Raw genomic sequence first — 13,508 nt, forward strand, 5'->3', positions numbered from 1 at the left:
GTTGACAATCATTACGGGTTCTGCAAAGTGCATGAAGCATATTTATGGCAGACAAAAATACCACACTTAAAAAAATTGTCAATCAAGTTGTTCTCAAGAACTTGTAATTTTGCTGACCTTTCTCCCACCAAAACGGTAGGGCATCTTCAGAGCAATGAATGAAATATTGCGAGCATACAAGCAAAAATGCACAAAAAATACCACATTTCATCAAAGAATAGTCTCAAAGGACAATATAGCAACGTTTACACTTCATAGAACCTAAGCAGTAGAATAGATCAAGCTGCTTAAAGTTAACAAGCGCAGTTAGATAGAGTCGCCATTTTAGCTTGCGGCACCGATGGCAAGTTGTTGGAGTCAGAGTTAATCCTCCATGCCACCGCTACATGGAAACATCCCAAAACGACAACAAACAATTGAGGAAATCAAAAACCAATTTTCACGTGTGAGATGTTAAGGGTAAATGTGAACGAGGTAAGAAGGCCGAGAGAGTTTATTGCACGGGGATTAGGAAGCGTGCTGTGGGTCCCTTCGAGGTAAAAATCACAATGAGAGAAACGTGACATTCACGCAAAACTGCGAATCAAGTTTCTGCGCTACACAGTCGTCGTTGTGGTGTGAGTTTCGCTTTGGCTCTGGATTTCTAGTTTAAGGTAGTTCAGCTTATTTGAGGATTTTGAGCTTGGTTTTGTGATTTGTTTGAGAATTGTTTGTTGTATTTGGTGTCGATTTCATTTGTGTGTTGGATTTGACCGTAACCAAAGCTCATGGTGTCACGATGAACAAGGTTTATTGGTTGTCAAAATGCTGCCTCAAAAAGAAGGATTCGTGAGGTTATGCGTATCAGGTAGGTTTTCAAAAGTGTAACTTTTAAACTTCTTGCCAAAATCGAACAGAATTTTGGTCAAATTCTCGCAGTTATACGTAAATGCTGACGTTTTGTGAATACGTTTGTGATATAAAATATTTTTTCAAACCAATTGAGTTCGCTTAGTAAAAATAGTTAGAGTTGGATAGTTAAAGGTTTTCGGTTATGTCACCAAGATACAACATTTAAAATACAAGACAAAGAATGTTATAACTCTTATTGATTTGAGTTTACTTCGCCGAGAAAAATGCGATTGCTAATATTGACTTGAGTTCAAATTGAGTTTATTTCGGCAAATGAAACAAATCGTTGCAGCACAAATGCGCTAAACCACCCGGAAATAGCTGCGCAACGTTGAGATGTTATTGATATCATATTAGGTATGATCACGACTCTTTCACTATATTTATTTATTTTATTTTCACTATTTTCATTGGTGAGAATGTTATGTCTTATATTAATACGAGTTTGAGAAGCTGGAATAGCTGCGCAAAGTTGAGACGTATACATATTATGACCCCGACTCTTTCACTATTATTGGAATGTCATCTAACTGTCGGTAGCAGTAGCAGCAGAAACGGAGGCTTATCGGGGAGCTGGGCTTATCGTGGGCAGCACCTGGAGGACGAGATCTCCGAGCCGAGTCTAAGTAGTTTGGCAAACTAGCTGCGCGATTTCAGGTGTTCAAACAGGCCAACGCTCAGTTAAGATAACACGTCGGGATTTGCGCAAACATCGAGCGGTTGCATTCAGCACATGAGATGCCACAAAAGCAGTTGGAATTTTTCCCACTTGCGACATGGTGTGGTTGACAAAGCTAAGTAAAATATTCCTTTTTTGGTAGAAACAATTTTAACATTTTTTTTGCCATCATACGAAAAATTTTGGCCGCAATATTTTTAAATGATGTTACAATTAATGCAAAATCTATACACGAAATTACAGTTTCAGTCCAATATAGGTTTATTAAAAAATACAAAAAGGACTAAATATAATTTGTCCACACGAAAATTGGACAATTCGAGTGCTAGTTTAAAAATTAAATTTCAAAACTCACTGATTTAAGGCATATTTACAAAACCATGTACAAAATATTAAATTGTTTGCGCATCAAAATTTGCAACTAAACGATTTTTGCCGAGTTCCTATAATTTGTTCTGGAACAAAAACATTTCTCTCTTGTAAGAAATATTGGAGATTGTCACGAAGTTACAATTTCATTATCCCTCAAAAATTAGAATAAATGAAAAATAGATTCATACATCACACTAAAAATGCTTTTGAAAAAATTTTGGATTTGGTTTGAATTATAAAAAACAGCGCAATAGGGAAATTTTGTTTAACTTCCAAAAACATCAGTTGTAAATACGTTGAACCAATCAATTTTGACAAACTCCTACTTTCAACTGTTAAACGGAAAAAGCGTCTAAAAACCGCGTTTTATATGTTAAACATTATCAACGGCACCTAAGATGTATTATATATATCGCGAACAAAAGAAATGCTAAACGGCAGCCATTTTGAAATTTCGCCAAATAATGAGTCAAAGCAATCGAAGTCTTACAAACAGGTCGATTTCATACTTGGTTTAGACACTAGTAAGCTTTTAAAACATTTGCTATACTTTCAAAATACATTGGACCGATGACATAATTAAAAGTTGAACCTATTTTTAATTACAAAAGACAAAAATTCTTAGACAACAGTTTGCATCGTGACATAAAGTAAAAATTCATTGTTGATTTGCACGATCGCAACAAAGAATAATCGCTTGTATTTATAGACCTGCTAAAGGTAATGGTTATGAATTAACTATACGCCAAGATTTTATGAATCGTTATTATGGGCCTATTTTGTTATTCTGTTATTTTCTATTTGTTAGATTTCGAAAACTTTGTTAGATTTTATTGCAATTTTGACGTCAATGATTATTACCTGCTGCAAATTTTTCCGTGATTTTTTGAACTAAATAGTATATTCCTAATCGAATTTACTCGCCTATTTAACTGGCATTTAATTCGTTTTTGATCGACTGGAAGACAAGCGGAGTATTAAAAGCACTGCCTGGTTTTTGGAATAGCGCTGTAAGATTTTCTATTTGAAGAGAAATTTTACTGTTAAACCTTTTTAGAAATTAGAATTACCGTAACTAACCCGTGAATGCTTTTTGTAAACTAAAATTGGTACTAGGAGTGGTGGCATTATTTTTACTTGCGTGCCCGTTCGTTTGTAACCAAACCCAAATTAAAAAATATAGAAACAATACAAAGGTGTCAAACCACAAAATACACAAGCATTGAATAGGATTAACTTCCAATCTGTGCCGTTAACGCCTTAACTAAAACAAGTCAGGCCTGCAATCGATTAAAGATCAATCGGTACTGGGCAAAAACAAGCGGCGGTTCGACCAACCCAAGCATTTATGAAAAGCGGCGAATCGGGCAGAGCATAGTTGAGCAAACATCAACAGCTTTCCAGCGACTTTGGCCGGGCTGGGCGCATTGAAAACTGGGAAAGATGTTTGTTCACTAGCGAGGCAAGCAGATGTGCTAGGAGAGGTTGGAACGGGAGTGGTTCTTGCGGCCACACATTTTGGGAATATGGCACAAGGTGAGCGAGATATGCCTTGCATAAATACAAGTTGCACAACATTGAAGTGGCAGAGTTGTGAGATCTTGTTAGGCATGAATATATTAAGGATATGTTATATTAACACAAGTTAGTAAAAAATCTCATAATAGTAAAGACACTGGTCGCATATGATAAGAAAATTGAAACTTTAGCAGATCCGAAGTGGTCCACCGTTTAAATTTGCTAATATATACATATATTATTTACATAGGAATAGGTATCTTTAGACAAAGACACGAAAATCATAGAATTGTAAGAAAGTAAGCACAGAAAAAACGTATGTGCATGTGTTTAGGATAAATTATATGAACACAAGTTATTAGAGTCTCTCTTAAAGATAGAGACATTGATCGCATATAATAACGAAACTGCAAACTCCAGCAGACCAAAAGCGTCCGCCGGTGGATTTAGTTCTTACAGTACTCTTTACACAAGTAATATATAGGTATCTTTCGTAAAGCTAAAACGAAGATATTATAATAGTAAGAACGTGAACACTAAAAAAGTACCCAAAACCAGATGATGTAAGAAAAAACTCTAGCAAACCAATTTAGAAATTCTGTGTTTATTTATTAAACAAGTTCTGGCATGACTTTGCGGAAATGTTATTTACGCAAATACGATGTTACTTTTTGTTGGTCAGCTTGCCAGTGGTGTATTAAGTTTGCTGTTTTCGTTTAACGTTTTTAAATTCATCATCTTTGAACTGTTAACGTTATAAGAGCTTGTGCACTAATATCATTTTTGTTGCAGTTAAAAACGTTAGGTTGTTGCTTGGGGGTTGAAATAAAGATTGAATTTGATTAAAATTTCGCCACAAAATGTCCACGATTTACATGCTAAGTTCGGCGATCTCGCAAAATAAATCAAAAATATTGGTTTTAACTTCCTTAAACTTTCCTCGCAATATTCAATTTTGTAAATACAAACCTACGATGTAAAGGCAGCCGTGATTGCAACTTGCATACAGTGAGTAACACGGAAATGGGGAATCTCAAACTCTGCGGTTTATTTCATTACAGCATTACGCCGTATTGTGGTGGTCAGGCCTTCAAACAGACGCCCCGTATCCCTAATCCCATGTTAAACAGCTCATTATTGCACTCACAATGGTAACTGATCGTTTCAGTGGCATCAAACACACCGCGGATTGGTAAGGGCTGCCTTACGAAATCTTCGGTAATCTAAATAAGGTGTAGCAGAGGTCCATTACTGCACATTATACATAGACATTTTTCAGTAACTTGTATTGCAATTTGTTTGTTTATTCTAGTTACGTGCCAACTAGGGTCACCAGAAAATTTGCCTTGGCTCGCCTAAGGATGTTGTCCTCAACTCGTTTTAAGCCACGAATCACTAGTCTCAATAAAATAAACCCATGGACCACTTCATCGTAGAGAAAAAATATATTCAGTTTTTATATATAGCCTACTAATTTTATCCTTGGGGTCACCGCAACCTGGCAAATGTTATCAAGGGGTCACGGCACCAGAAAGGTTGGGTACCGCTGTCTTAACATGATTTCGTCGTCTAAAATGTGTGGTAGGTAGGCAAATTATAAGGGATAAAGTAAAATAACGTCCAGGTTAAACTTGTTTATTTCTAGCAATGTCTTAAGTGTATGTTTACTGAGTAAGCAAAATATACTCAACTTAAGGATAAGTTAAGTTGTATTCCGCACTGAATCGGTTTTCAACACAAACTTTTCCATCAAAATTGTTTAGTCGTTCACGTTTTAGCAGAAAATTCCGAGTTAGCCGTTTGTTAATAATACCACCAGATAATAATAAGATTTTTAGACCATGGACTAGAGTTACTTTCATGATCATTTAATTTCCTGGTGATTTTTTCCACTTTCAAATAGATAGCGCCCCGAAATTTTTCTCCGAAAATCATAAGTACGCTTGGAGGAAACAGTGAAAGAAACAGAAACACTCTTATGGGCTCCATTGTTTACAAAGGCTTTAACAGAAACAAATCAAATAAACCGATCCTTATTATAAAAGTCCAAGTCACGACAAACCAGAGCAAATTAAATATGTAGAAGCAAAACATTTGCGATACCCAATCGACAAGAAATCAACACATGAACCGTGCGCCAAAACAAATTTAAATTGCAACCGCAGAGGGAATTTGTAACCGCCGAAATGTCGTTTAATTAACGCGCAACAATAGCCAGTAGTGCAAATATCTTGCGACGGCGAAACATACAATAGAACTAGGTTTAGTCGTTATAGGGTTCGGCCAGGAAGCCAATTCCGCCACTGGGTCAACTTTGGAGGCCTTAAACCCTTGCAATGAAGGTAGCGCCGAAAGCAAGCGTTCAAATCCACCCACGGCCGTCAGGCAATACAGTGGTCGGTTAAACAAAGAGCGAATAAGGCAACGGTTCTTTATTGCAGCTCGTTAAGAGACCGTTTCCATTCATCTCTGCCTCGGTGTTTGCTCAGAGCTGAGTGACACTCAGACATATTCTCTCTGGCGTGAAAGGGCCTGAAAGTTACGCGCTACGCCGTCCAAGGTTGCGCCCCTAGAATATCAAAGCGCCACTCAGCTACCTGGGACCGGCTTAAAAGCGACCCGAGTAAGGAGTCTAAATCAATTTGTAAATAGCATGCCGCGTGCCTACTGGTAACCTCGCCTCGATGCCACATTAAAATGTCACGCAGTCCAAGTCATCACTAGCCACGCGAGTTGAGCTGGGATCGCGGAAATAGCGGTTTTGTTCGCGATTTTTTTTGGTAAGTTCGTAATTGACGCAGGGGGTGGTCGGTTATGCGTTGGAGATGAAAGAAACGACGTCGCACCGATGGGCGTTGGGTAAGCGTTGAAAAGTCGGGGAGTCAAAAATAGATTTAAGTTTGTTCTCATTTTGCATTCAAGCCCGGTTAAATGATACTCCATTGTTGAAAAGCAAATCTGAAATGCTAAAAACAAAACTTGTTCCCTATAAAAGCGATTTAACAATGAGATGAAGCGGTTGTCCAAAGAACATAATCAGTAATCAAACCTGGTCAAAACATGATCAGGAATTCTTTTGTAAAGTGCAAATCATTTCTTAAACTATAAGGTATTGATAATGAGACTAATTAATGTGGTTTAATACGTTGTTTTGTTGAGGATATGATTGTGTAAGGGTAGAAACCAAAGAAACGTTTGTCTGTATTTTCCCATTGTTGAAAAACTAAAATCCTCGTGGTACAATGTTCATTCAAAAGCTGTTTTTATTGAGGTAATGATTGGTAAGCGTTCAAAGAAAAAATGTCAGTATATTCGCAGCTTGACAAACAAAAAAATTGTAGTAACACAACTTATGATTTAATTGGGGTAAAAGCCACAATTTATATTCATTCGTTACGTATTTATATGTGCGCTGTAAAAAAACAAAAGTGAATTAATAAATGAATTATTTTACAAAAGCATCACACGGTGGAGTGCGTTATGGTAGCGGCGTTGAGGTATTTAGAAGTCACACCTTGAGTGGTGTTGTGTCCAGTTTGTCCAGCGGACACGGCGTTTTGAAAAGGCAAACATGCGCCGGCAAAACGCGCCACCATCAAAGACCACAAAGGGCCGCTGGATTACGAGTTAACGCGTCTACTCCGGTGTTGCGTAGTGTTAGGTTGTAGGGTGATTTATGCACCAAGCAAGACCCCCTAAAGACCGGGAGAACTTGATATTGCTCGTGTGTGGTAGGATCAATCAGATTGGAAATGGATTTTGCTAAAACTTTTTGTAAACTTGGATTTGGTATACGGTTGAAAAGTTGGCGGACATTTTGTTTTTGCTCTTTTCAAGCAGATATGTTGTAGTTTTGCAACGTTTGGCTTCAAAGAAAATTTAACCTACAAGTCCAGAGAGATTTATATTCAGGAGATTATAGCTTGTAATGTGAAGTAAGCCCATTTGAAACCGAAGAAATGGCAACAACAATAAACTTCAACTAGCTGTTGAAGAAATAATTGCTGGAAAGAACAGGACAAAGTGAAATCGTGAAATTTATGTTTCTTAGGCTTTGCCAATTGATATAAACCTCAACGACCAAAAGATGTTTGATAAAAAAATGTAGATGGGCGTTATTTTAACGAAAAATCTTCCTTTTTTATCGTTAAAGTCTCGCATTGTAGAATATAGTCAAGAAAAGACATCGGTATTTTAATATGCGAAGTATTTTTCTGTGTCCAGCTGGCAAAGCAGTAAAGGTTTGTGTTAACTATTAGCCATAGAGCGCTTGGGCAAACTTCCGTCAGTTTGTGATGTCACAAGGCAAACACAATGACCACCTGTGACAGCACTAGTGTCATTGTGATGTCTTCAAACGATAAGAACCGACAGTTTACGAAAACGTTGTTACGCTGAACAATCAAAACCCGGCGTATGCGTGTCGCCATCAAGGAAAAGATTTGACTCAATTTTCTCAAGTATTTGAGTCGAATATGGATCTTTCTGGTTATTTTTCAGCCTTTATTGGATTCTTTTGTTTCAAAAACAAAACTACAAGAGAGTTTGCATTAAAACTTTACAAAACTTCGATGTTTTGGCAGTTTTGTATTTGAACTATCTACTTTTTTAAGTCCGTGTCCAGTGTTACTAAAGAAGCTTTCTGTTACTTCAAGAATACGGCAGCAAAACTCGAGAAAAAGACGAAACAAACTTAGGGGTAGAACCGCCATAACTGACGTTTTTTTTTTTTTGTTCGATTTGATATTTCGAAAAAAGCATGAGTAAAGCGATTTTAAAAACACGAAACACAACAACGGTCTGCAGCAAAAGTTGAAAAGTGTTTCATAAAAAGTTTTTCCGGCCTCATACCAAGAACAAGCTTTTTTTCTCTAACATCGTACTTGCCATGCTTTAAACATTTCACCTGCTAATTCAACTTTACAAAACGTCTTTGACCGCAAACATGAAAACCTATTTAATGGCCTAAGCTGGGATACAAAGGCTCGTTGTTATAATAGCTGGGGTTGGAAGCCCGCACTAAGCACCACAAAGAAGCCTTTCTCTGTAACTTGAAACGACAGGAGGAGGCTGGTTCAATGTCAGACATTTTGTTCTTGGCTAGGCAGTGGAGCGGACTGTATCAGCTGGATGTAACAGTTTTTGTTTTGTTACGAAAAAAATTATGATGTGCATCAATAATGTGAATATAGTTGTAAGGAAAGTAAGCAATAAAAAGGAAGCCAATTAGTGTTATTGTTCTTTTTTTTAAAAAGTTGAGTTTAAATTCGACTCAGCAGCAACAAAACAAAAATGTCAAGTCCATACACCTGTGTTAATATCATCATAACTTTGTTTTCTCAGAAATGAAGTAAATTTGGTGTCGGTAATTCATGCCTGTGGTAGAGTTATTTAGGTTTAAGGTCAAATTAACAAAGTTGGTCCTGTAACTTAGTGGTGTTTTTGAGACAATTGGTTTTCAAGTTTGTTTGACAGAGTTTGGATGAATTTGAATGCTTTTCGTGGTTTAAATGGTAAATTTTGCAAAATGGATCAATCTATTTGATTCTGCAGTCTTTTTGTATTTTCTAAGTCATTAAAACATCTTGACAGTTTTTTTGTTTTTGTTTATTCGAATCTAACTTTTAGACCTTAATTCTCTGTCGGCATTTATGAAGTCAGCAGTAGTTGTTTAAGAGATTTCCAGTTTTGTCATAGATCATTTTTTTCTAGTTTACCTTCAAAACTGAAACGGGAAAAAGTTGACGTTGAACGCCATTTTTATTTTGGTTTTATTTGATACAGATGGCACAGTTATAAAGCAAGGTTATGTGGAGACTGAATTTACTGCTGCACCTGTTTAGTCAAACAGTAAGTCACTTTTTAGTAACAGAGATCTTAGCCAGGGGTGCACGTTTCCTTAAAACAGTGGTTTCCAAACTTTTTCGTCCGTAGCGCAAATATTCATGTAAAATCGGTTTATTGCTCTTCACATGTTGCTTTTGAATATACGTTTTGAAAATATTACAATTGTAAGGTCACAAGCCACTGTAATAACTTTTTTCATACAACTACAACGATTTTAAATGGCTCTGTGGCTCACTCAAAATGTTTTCATTGCCCAGTGCTGGACCACGGCCAAGAGTTTTGCAAATAGTGCCTTAGGAGAAGTCCATGATCTATCAGGAACCGTGTTTTTGCTAAAAATAGGCGAACAGTAAAATTTTTAAATAAATTAGGGCCTATAATTAAAATAAAATATTTATGTAAAAGTTGTTGGTATTGCACTAAAAATAATTCTGGATATCTTAAGTGGAATAGGCTCTGCATGCTTTAAAACAGGAACCAGCACCCCGGAAATACAGCTTGTGGTCACTCTAGGAGGGGGACATGGGCCCTTGTTAAGAACCACTGGGTTAGGCAATAATAGTTGCTTCTTTAAATACAAAAAGTAGAAATACAAAAGGGGTTGCAAAAGCTGGTTGGTTACATCAAAGGGAATTGACAAAGAAAAACGAGGAATCACTAGTCGACTACGGTATGTAAAAAGATTTGGTACTTTGGTAAGTGTTGAGATATACTAATCCAAACCTGCTGGTTTCATAGAAAGTTGCATCAAAACATAAGAAATGGTAGTTGGATAGGCTATTCCATTTTTGTTACAATGCTGTCGACAAACGTTTTCAGTTACTGTTTGCAAAATGAACAATTAAAGGAATATTGTTTTTTTGAAAATACATTTTCAAATTGTAATGGGATTGAATTGGAATCGCCTAATAAAGTTGTTTCGTTTGAGAAATGCGATCGTACTTCTTTTGTGACATAACCTACACGATTCTATTTAATTTTGCAAGTTTTTTAAAACTGTGACCTGACCACCAACTAATTCAAAGGTAATTTCAAAATAAATGAACAAACCTTTGTCATTTGTATGCGAGAAACCAAACGTAAATGAATTGTTACACCCAAATAGAAAAAATATGTAACTATCAATATGTCAGACTCGTTTGGTTAGAGTTAAACCAATCAAATTCCTTATTTTCGTTTTGATTTGGTGTTTTGGTTCGTTCCTAGGCCCACTAATAGTTGACACACACTCTTTTTGATTTGATCTCGACCAGTGGTTCTCAACCAGTGGGCCATGGAAGCATTTTGATTGGGCCACAGACCAACCAAATAGAAAGTTTTTTTAAAGAATTTACTTTCATTTGTGTCACTACACACAATTTTACAAGAATAATGGCTTGGGGAGGAATTGAGAAGGAATGTTTTTGTTTTGTTTTTTGTTCTGAACCTATTTTATAGTTGATTTCTTTCTATCTCAAAAATTTACTGGGCCACAGAATTTTTTTGCAATGAAAGTGGGCCACGAAAGAGAAAAGGTTGAGAACCACTGATCTAGACTCTCAAAGTTTAATTGTCCTCGATGCAAGGCGTTGTCGAAGTGTTTTACTCTACTAAAGTTATGGCATGTTTAAAAAAGTATTTTATTAGTCGAAGTCAGTTAGTCTGAACATCAGAAAAATTATTTGTAATTTTAAACGAAAAAATGTTGCTGCTCAAGTTTGTGCTGTTTCAAATTGTAAACTATTTTGTAAAAATTAGTGACAAAAATAATCTGATACAATTTCTGGTAACGATATCATAAAGGCAACCACGTTGTTATCAAGACGAAAAATTAACAAAGTTAGGCATGCCATTGTCGACGATTGAGTATAATGGCTTAGAATGTAAGATACCATAAATACATTTTAGACCTTCTTCGCTGTATCTTCATTTGTATTTTTAAAATTTGTTTACATTAAAAAAAAATCAAAAAAAAAATGGTTTAAAAAAGTCAGTATAGGCTGTATCAATCTCAGAAATCGTATTTAAACAGATTGATGCAGCCATTTTGTGGTATATATGACAGTAAAATATTGAATATTAATTTAAAAGTTCATTTAAGGGTGTGTGGTTTGTAAAACACAAAGATCCAAATCACCATCACGAAATGTCAGAACCGAAGTCGGCTTCATCACCAACCAATTAAACCGCAGCTTCACTCCCAGTGTCTCATATCAGTTTGTCGGAACCCTGTCATTTGCAAAATGCGCAACGCCGATAAAAGTGAGCCTTTGTCCGGCGGAAAATGCCGAGCAGCTCCGATGTTTGCTCAGGTGGAGCTTGTTGACGCTGTGACGACGTGTAGACCCATCTTGTGCGACCGAAATGCATGGGATCTGGTTGCTTCAACCTCAGATCTTTCATACAGATAAATGCCAGCTTTATATACCAACTAGTGATTACAATTTGCCGTTGGTGGTCGGTTTAATTATTAACGGATTTTAATTGGTTGCAGTTGATTGACAGCGGACAGGACGGCTCGAAGTATCGAAGTATTTGCAAACGCACTTGGTTGGATAATTAAAACACTTGTGATGCACGAATTCCTACTCAAACATTATATCACATTTGTAAAAGTAAATAATAAAAAATGGAGTTATTGCCTTGAGAAGAGTATTGGTAAAGTCTGAAGCAACATCCTAAGTAACCAATTTGCCGAATATACCAGTGGTTTGGCGCTCAAGAAACAAGATTTGATTTCTTCGATTGTATATCTTGGTTCAGGACAGTTTGTTTTGTGATTCTTAACCTGTGGCTATTTGCCTCAGGTTTTTTCAGGGTTAGTTTCGTGACGTCATTCTTCTGTGATGTCATAGTTGATAATTTTAAGTTTTTTGATGGGAGGCCTAATGATATTCATCACGTTGTTTTCATTGGTAACGATGATAAAAAGGTTGATGACCACTTTAATAATGACTCTAAATCGTGGAAATAAATTACTGCACTGAAATCGTTGAAACAGATGCTCCTTTTACGCACCGTCAAAGTTTTCCCCACGCGTCAACGCCAAGGTGAAGGTCAAATGTTTTTGATGCTCAGAAAAAAAGAGAAACGGGTTTGAAAGGTCGCCGGGTTCATGAGGCGTCCCTTGATTAATGTATTCGGGGACGCTTGATTTAAATTTCAAGCTAAACTCTATTTTCGGTTGTCGGTTCACTTGGCCAGTTTTTCGCCTGCTGTGAGAGCTGTACAGGGTTGTTCCAGAGTTATTTGGTGGTGACTTGAAAGCAAGTTCATCATTTTTCACGATTGTGTTGGATAGTGTGTCATTACCTTTCACTGAAAGCTGTAAGAGCTGTGCAAGGTGGTTGTAAGTTTATGTGGCGGTGACTTGCAAGCCAAGGTTATTACTTGGAAAAAATACGGTTTCGCTGGTGACAAAATCAAAATAATTGTAGTGTGTCATGACTCTGATGAAGACATCTGGAATAGGGGCGTCAAAACGTCGCATATTAGTTAAGTAGAATTGCCGGTGAAGAAAAAAGATGGTTTATGAGAGGATAACGTGTTGAGAAGATTGATGCAATAACTGGAACGAGTTAGGGTTGCTCTTGAAGATTAAGCTCGACGATAGATTTGACTTTAGTTTCCAAGAAACAAGACTCATTGGCTCCGACTCACTGGACATTGACTTTGAACTCTAAGGCAAAAGTTTTTGATAAACAGGCAAAAAGGATAATAAAAATTCACTTTCGTAAAGGGTTTAAATGTAGTTACAGAGTAAAACTAGTGTAAAAAGACCTTGCAAGGACCATTGCATGCAATTCTTGTCTGTAATTCTAGTCTTGTAATGCAACATAGTAAAATTGATGATTTTAATAAGTTCCCAAGTCTACTCTAACAAGAAAACATTTTTACCCGATTTTGTGTATATTTCGAAACTTGAGTTAAAAACTTCAAAGGAGAAAATCAATTGAAGAGTTCTTCTTTGGAAGAATCGGGCGTTTGTTTATAGTAGATGCGCAAAATGCATTGAGCCGCGAGAAGTGTCAGGTTCGTAAATAACGACGAACGCACGAGCGTGGGGTAATAACATCGCGACGTTTGTATTTTGTGGTTTCTACGTTCTATGGCGACACAATACGAATTGACGCACATCCATCGTGGCCTCATATAAACGCGTTCGCCTAATATCGGTATCATAACGCACGCGGGAACGCTATTGTCGACAGATTAAAAGAAC

The 13,508-nt window shown here is 36.8% G+C and overlaps 1 protein-coding gene across 1 annotated transcript in view; it reads left to right on the forward strand.

The window, feature by feature from the left end:
* The window catches only part of LOC145232978 (phosphatidylglycerophosphatase and protein-tyrosine phosphatase 1-like), a 103,109-nt gene that overhangs the window by 22,757 nt on the left and 66,844 nt on the right, over positions 1-13,508 (forward strand). The window lies entirely within an intron of this gene.

Source organism: Phallusia mammillata, chromosome 6 (genome assembly GCF_965637545.1).
Source record: "Phallusia mammillata chromosome 6, kaPhaMamm4.hap1.1, whole genome shotgun sequence".
Classification (NCBI taxonomy): domain Eukaryota; kingdom Metazoa; phylum Chordata; class Ascidiacea; order Phlebobranchia; family Ascidiidae; genus Phallusia; species Phallusia mammillata.